The sequence below is a fragment of the Triticum urartu genome, chromosome 5A (assembly GCF_056163025.1).
Source record: "Triticum urartu cultivar PI428250 chromosome 5A, HENAU_Tu73, whole genome shotgun sequence".
In the NCBI taxonomy this organism is placed as follows: Eukaryota; Viridiplantae; Streptophyta; class Magnoliopsida; order Poales; family Poaceae; genus Triticum; species Triticum urartu.
In genome coordinates, this window is record NC_141877.1 from 298,919,513 (window position 1) to 298,927,472 (window position 7,960).

Consider the following 7,960-nt stretch of genomic DNA (forward strand, 5'->3'; position numbering starts at 1 on the left):
AGAATGAAGAGAGCAAACCTAGTAAAGCAAATGCTCAGGCCCCTGCCTATATATATAGTGGAGTGATTATTTTTTTCTCTCCACAACATGCATTTCAATTTGTGTACGTGGCATTAAATAAAAGAAACTCTCTATTTGATGTGACTAACTGTACGACTCCTACTTACTACTAGTAGTATTGTTCACTTGTGCTCCCCGGCCCTCCATTCATTGAACAACCCCATAGGTGAATAAACATATAGTACTAGTATTTATATAGAACAAACAAGCTCAAACTATTTTCATGTAGTTAAAAGTTGAGGGCGGGCTTTTCCCAGGTAGTACGCGCGGCAGTTTTCGCGTAGGCGGTTTGACAGAGAGGCGAGGAGGGTGAGGGAGTAGCGGATTCAACTTAGTGCTGGAAAGGTAGGCTTGTGCGATTTAATGTCGCGTTACTACTGGAAAGACAGGATCTTGTGATATGACTACTCACCATAGTCATGAATTACTGGTGCTACGACCGGGGTGATGCCCCCTTTCGCTCCCCACTATAATCTGGTGTATGACACATCGACGCGGATGCTGGCTCTCCCACATGTCGGCGAAGTACGTAAGAAAGAGCAAAGAATCATGCGGTATATACAGTCTATATACTAGTACTAATACTCATGTCAGAGGAGTGCGAACCACCGCAGCCGAGTGAACCAGCAGGCGATAGGCCATAGAAAACAATGTGGTGATATGGCCATAAAAAAATGTGCTACAGTCCAGTCTGTAGCGTGTACAATACTACTCCTCTTCTTCCTCGTCTCCGTTCATTGCCATCATACTTTCCCCATTCCTGTGTTTTCAGTATCCTGCGAATCAAAGAGGCCCTTAGACTGGTTTAGGTCCGGTCGTTTTTTATAAATGTGTTATGTCCAAAATTTAATGTACGTGCTCCGGTTTCTACGAAAATAATCCGGTTTGCATGTACTAATTCATTTATTTATTTATTCTTATGCGGGGGGTTTGCATGTAATTTGTGAGGTCTGAAATGTAAAGTACGCCGGCATGGTTTTATATGCTCCGAGTGGTGCATGCACTATGACCCAGATGCTCTATGTCCCACATGTCGACGAAAGGGAGCACGTGGAAATAGCCTAGGAGTACATATAGGAGGATAAATGAGTGAGAAAATAAGTACTCTAAAGCGTAGCTGCGGTTCGAAAAGGAGACCTAAAGTGATGTCAGGTATAGGTCGCACGCACCCAACTAGTGGTACTATACGTACGACTACTTTTTCCCTAAAAAAAGAGGTACGAGTGCTAAGTACTCCTATTCTATCAACACGAGTCCCATCTGACAACAGAGTCTGTGCTAGAGGTAGCTCTTCTCCCTCGTTTCTCTCTACTAATTCTAACTTAGCCGACGCGATGCAATGTGGTTACAAGAGGCAAGAATAAAGATGCATCCATCAACATTGTCCACCTCCTCGACTCAGGGCGCTGGCCCACCGAATGGTTGCTAAGTGGCAACGACTTTCGTGGCCAGGTCGACGTGCATCTGAACAATGGCGTACAAAGATTCCAACTGCTGGAAGAAGGACAATGTCTTTCTTTTTTTGCTGGCCTTGTAGAGGCCTATGTAGATGATTTCCTCATAGACGTGGATGTGCAGGTCGATGGTTTCTTGCATGGCGAGGCACTATGCGGCGAGCGCGGCCTCGAGGTGCACATTCTTTGTCGCGACCTCTGACACCTGCAGGGTCACTAGGGTTTGAAAGAGTTCGTCACCACGGAGGCCATTGAGGGTGGCAGGCAATGAGGAGCCTGGGTGTGCGGGCTGGTGCAGTACGGCAAGGTCATTCGCACGCTTCTTGACGATGATGAACTTGCGGATGGAGCGGACCATCATGTCATCCAAGCGAGAGGCGAAGCCGGCTTCAGCGAGGGCCACGACACTGGTGGTCGACATCACCGTCTAGAAACGCTGCACAGTGCGGGGCTGCCGGCCGGCATCTTGGATGATCTAGGACAGCTGACTACCGCTCGCCTCCGTCGCCTCCATAGGTGCTTGTTGCTTCTAGTCACTTGGTCTTGGATTTGAGTGAGCAGTGTTCCGTAGAGACTAGGAGTAGATTGATTGGAGTGGTGGGGCACCTTTATATGGGAGTCCAAACCTCTGTTGCATTCACATCGTGCTGGCTCTATTTCGCTTCTCCAATTAATTCCCTCTGCATGCTAATTGAGGATGCATCATTGACCGTTCAACATCTCAGGAACCACTACCCTCTCCCTCCTTGGCATTCAAGTTGTATCAATGTAAATGCGGGTCAAGAAGAGACTAGTCATTTACTACATTGTGCATCGCGACCGTGTGGGGGTGCGACGAGAACGACATAGGCGTGTTGTACTTGTTCCACTTTCTCATTTTGAACTCGTGACTTGTAGTAATGCTCAGTTTTGAATATATAAGTTTGGTTGTCGCGCCAATATATACAACACTCCCTCCATGTAGGTTGGGTTGCTGAAGTTAAAATTAGACACAAAACACATTGGTGACGAACCAGTCTACCTCGGTCCCAGTTTATTGCTCCCCCTCGTAATCTGTGCCAAATTTTGACCATAAATTTGACTAACAAAATATTCATGCATGTCACCAAAATTATATCATGGAAAACTATGTTCAAATACAAATCAAATGATATAATTGTTGTCGACATGCACTAACATTTTGTCAGTTAAATCTTTGGTCAAAATTTAGCACAAATTACAAAAGGGACTAATAAACCAGGACCTAGGTTGTACACCAGGTCGAAGACAGTGATACTACATATAATTAACGCCAAATAAGAGCAAGGGATCACACATGTCATTTATGACTGTAATAAAAATGAAATACACTAATAAAACATTAGCTCCACAAGGCAATGCAGTGCTGGTTATAGGAGGCAAGAAGAAAGAAGCATCCATCGACGACGTCCACCTCCTCGACTCAGGGTGCCGACCCACCGAATGGCGGCTAAGTTGCAGCGGCTATCGTGGCTAGGTCGACGTGCTTCTGAACAATGGCGTACAAAGATTCCAGCCGCTGGAAGAAGGCCAATGTCTTTCCGTCCTCGCTGGCCTTGTAGTGGCCTATGTAGACGATTTCCTCGTAGAGGTGGATGTGCAGGTCGACGGTTTCTTGCATGGCGAACCGCTGCATGGCGAGCGCAGCCTTGAGGTGCACATTTTTCGCCGCGACCTCCGGCAGCTGCAGGGCCACTAGTGCTTCAAAGAGTTCGTCACCTTGGAGGCCGATGAGGGTGGCAGGCAACGAGAGGAACCTGGGCGCGTGGGATGGAGCAGCACTGCAAGGTCGTCCGTGCACTTCTTGACGGCGGTGAACTTGCATATGGAGTCGACCATCATCTGCCACATGCGAGAGGCTAAGCCGGTGTTGATGAGGGCTGTGACGCTGGCGGTCACCAGCACCGTCTAGAAACACTGCGCGGTGTGGGGCTGCAGGCCTGCGTCTTGGATGATCTGGCATTGCGGAGTGCCGCTCGCGTCCATCGATGCCATGGGTGCTTGTGGCTTCTGGTCACTTGGTCTTGGTCTTGGATTGGAGTGGGCAGTGTTGCATAGAGACTAGGAGTAGATGGATTGGAGTGGTGGGGCGCCTTTATGACAGTCCAAACTGCATTGCATTCACATCGTGGTAGCTCCATTCTGCTTCTCCAATTACTTACTCCTACCTTTGCATGCTAATTGAATGTGGAGGCATCATTGATCGTCCGACATTTCGAGAACCGCTACCGTCTGCCTCGTTTGCATTCAAACCATATCAACGTAAATGCGTGTCAAAAAGACAATAGTCAGTAGTAGTATACTCAATATTGTGCACCGTGACCAAAGCGAAGAGGAAAACGAGATAACTACGTATTTATTTACGGTGTAGATTCACTCATTTTGCTCCATATGTACTCATTTAGGGTGTAGTCACTTGTGGAAATCTCTAGAAAGGCAAATACTCCCTCCGTTTTTATTTACTCTGCATAATAGAGTTGACTGAAGTCAAATTTTCATAAAGTTTGACCAAGTTTATAAAAAATAATATAAACATTTATCATAACAAATATATATGATGTGAAATTACATTCAATAATAAATCTAATTCTATTGATTTGTGATTGCTTATGTTATTTTTTTTATAAACTTGGTCAAAGTTTATAAAGCTTGACTTTTACCAAAGCTAATACGCGTACTAAACAAAAACGGAGGGAGTATTTAGGAACATAGGGAGTAGTCCCTCCTTTATGGTTTATAGGGCTATACTATTAAGAACAAGTACAATAGTTGGCTTATAGCCTGCTTACATGGCAATTTTGTCTCATGCAAGAGCCTGGCTATATGCGTGCTCCAAGGCTCTGGACCACGCCCGACCCCAACACAAAGACTGCCACACGAGCATTTGCAACTGCCACGTTCGGGTTGCTCTTGGCTCTTCGCCTCTTCGAGTATCGAATCAACTGCTGCATGTCCATCCACCATGTGCAGGAGGGATAGCTTGTTTTAGTAAGCAAAATCCAGTCCTCGTCTACGAGCCACCGCGCGCATGGGCGAGGGAGAGGGCGTGTAGCAGTAAAATCAAGCTTCTCCTCATTGTATGAGTAGACGCGACACATCACAGCACTGGCCCCACATGCTTGCCTCTAAACTTGGCTAAAAGATCCGCAGTGTACAATATATTTGCTGCAACCTCTAACATTTACCCGACCACAAATTACAATATATATTCATGTCTTGACCAGATGAGCGCGCAAACTACAATAACCAGGATGACAAGTAGGTCCATAAGATTATTTTAATAAAAAATGCTTCGAGACAACCTCATAGCATGGAGCCGACTCCAATGATTTTAAGGTTAGAGGCACAATACACGCTATCCTAGACTATGTCACTATACTACCACCCCTACACATGAAACTGCCACATGAGCGTCCGGGTTGCGCTTGGCTCTTTGACTCTTCGGGAAGTCGAATAATGATGGTACTACTGCAGTGGAGTACTACTAGTATGCTTCTGGCCATCTGACACCGAATGAACTGCTGCATGTCCACCGCGTGCGGGAGGGAGAGCATGTAGCAAAAGCTTCTCCTAGTCCTGCGAGCCACCACGCTCATGGGCGAGGGAGAAGGTGTTGTAATCAAACTTCTCCTTGTTGTATGATTTTACGCGACACATCAAAGCAGTGCACTCGATATATTTCAATAATTTGTGTTTACCGATGCATTAATTACAACGCATGCATGCATGCCGTGGCTTTCCTTTTGATACTTGCATGTGTTGATTTAATGCACCTTGAAGTATTATAAATATGTGATGGTAAAACTTTGTAATGCCCTGGCCCTAAAGCGAGAGATGGTTGTGCACGAGGAGGGCGAGATCAAGCCGACGGAACACGACCCGACGATGGAGCTCTCTATGGATCTCACCTTGGTCCACTGCCCCTTGTGCCTCCGCCCCTTGAAGCCTCCAGTGTATGAGGTTCGAATACACCTCGTCCATTCGGTTGATTGAGCAAGGTGCAGGTTTCTTGATTGATGTGCGGTTTGATTTATTTGTGCAGTGCAAGGGAGGGCACCTGGCCTGCGCGGACTACCGCGGCGAGCGCCCCGAGAACCAGAGGCAGTGCCAAAAGTGCAAGCGCGGCGGCGTCTTCGACGTGCGGAACACGGCGATGGACGCCATCCTCTCGTCGGTGAGGGTGGAGTGCCCGCACAAAGGTTGTGGGCTCTACGTCACTTACCACAAGCTCGCCGATCACCAGAGCATGTGTCTGCTCGCGCCCTACAAATGCCCCGTGCCTGTTCGCGGCTATGAAGGCCCACCGCTGGCGCTCTCCCACCACATCAGCACCATGCATCCCATGCCTGTGCACAGGATCTAGCAAGGTGCTCAGCTGCAAGTGCCAATGTCAGAGCCATGGATCTTGCTGTTCACGAAGGAGGACGGCCGCGCATTTTTCTTGGTCGACGGCATACTCGATAACGGGGCGCCTATCACCATGTCGGTCGTCTGCATCAGAGCGGGGGCGTCCCCACTACCGCACTACACGGCCAAGCTGTGGGCGAACGGCCCGCCGGGGGAGCCCAATGCAAGACTGATGCCGTCAAGGTGGAAATCAAGGTGACAAGTAGCAAGGATCCCGGCGACGTCGCCGTGCAGGAGCTGACCTTCTTCACAGTTCCGCCCAAGCTGCTGGCTGGGGCTGGGTTGTCGAAGACGGTGTCCCTCCACATCCATATTGACAAGCTCACCTCCTAAATGATTCTACAATGCCTTATGTTTATCTTAGTAATATTCTAATATAGGGGTTAGCTCGGCCTACTTTAGCTTAAGAGATGGTGGGTCTTGGTGGCGATGCAGCAATTACTTTGACATCAGATCATCAGATAAAGTAATTTCCAACAGTCGAACGGATATTTTGTGTCTATTGGATATAAAGATCCTTTGGGTAAGAAGTATAAGCAGCTTATATGCTTGTTTAGGACTATTTGGATCCCTGAGTTAGAGCTAGTTTGGGCTAGTTTGGGCTAAAATAGCTTCAAAGTATCCAATAGGAGGGGTTAGTTTGAGCTAGTTTTCTCTAACCCAGCTAAAAAAACTAGCCCGGTGGAGAGGTGCTAATTGGGTTACTTCTCCTGGGGCCCACTAAAAGAGAACTAAATAAAATGTCCCCTGCCCACACCAGATCCCTCCCTCCCGACCCCCCTCACACGACTCCTCTCTGTTCCCCATCGCATTGCCTGCCCAAGCACCGCTCGCCCTCTCCCTCCTCCGACCGCCCTCTCGCTGCAGCCTCTGATGCCCTCCTCCGGCCGCCGTCGCCCTCCTCCGGCCGGCCTCTCCCTCCGGCCTCTGAGGCTCAACCCACTCCCCCTTCACCGGTCGTCTCTCTCCCTCTGTCGTGCGCGACGGTGGCACATCTACCAGGGAGGTCGCGAGAGGGGTGAGTTCGTTCGCTCCTTCTCTGTCTCACAGTCATACCATCGATCTTGCTCGCTCTAGCGCTGATTCTGATTTGGAAAAGTAGATCCTGATTAAACTTGGTATAGATTTGTGCTGCACGCATGGAATTGTTTGATACTGCTTGAGGAGGTAATAAATCTTTCTAGATGCCCAAAGATTCAGTTCACCTTTTTAGGTATTTCAATTTCAAGCTTGCATTATTTCTAGAGGCCCAAAGATTCGGTTCGTAGCCGTCGGCAAGCGGCCCTGCTACCCATGCCGGTCTCGACCTCAACTCGCAAGCGCCAGCGTCAGAGGGGTTCCCGGGGCTTGGGCTCTACTGAGCCTTCCTCCACAGCGATGATGACGAGCTCCTCCCTGGGCGCATCAGGGGTCCGGGCTCCCTCCCTATCGTTAATGCCTTTCGTGATTTGTAAGCTCATGCTTTGTTTCATGGATTGTAATTGTTTTGTGAAGCTTGATCGACGACTTGTATGTTTAAGTGGGATATCTCATTTGTATGGAAAAAATAATATTTTTCATGTTTTCCATGCTTGATTTCTAAAGATGGTTCATTTATGTCAATTGTGAGCAGGAGGAGGCCGCACAAGAGCCGGCCACACCAAGTCCGACAGGAAATAGTGTCCAAAGTAGTCAAATGATTGAGAAAGAGCATTTATGTTCAATCTAACCCTACCATCCAAACACCTCTTTGGTTACAGTTAGTTCAGGGTTAGAATCTAACCCTAACCTCTAACTGAGTTAGAGTATCGAAATAGGGCCTTTTTTCAGGAAGTGTTGCATACTTGTGCAAGTTGATGCCACACATGAAAGTAGTAGTACTACTAGTAGTACTCACCCACTGCGCACCAGGCAGACGAAGCTCATGTCGTGTTGGTGCCGTGTGCGGCCCGCACACTAACCAAAACCTCGCGCCTCCAGCTTAGCCGCTGTGTTTTAAACTTCTCAATCTCAAGGCCAAGGAGCAACAGGAACCTATAATA

The 7,960-nt window shown here is 48.1% G+C and overlaps 1 pseudogene; it reads left to right on the top strand.

Annotated features, from left to right (window-relative positions):
• The first annotated feature begins 5,366 nt into the window (after positions 1–5,366).
• LOC147971121 (putative E3 ubiquitin-protein ligase SINA-like 6) lies at positions 5,367–6,272 on the top strand (annotated as a pseudogene).
• The last annotated feature ends 1,688 nt before the right edge of the window (positions 6,273–7,960 follow it).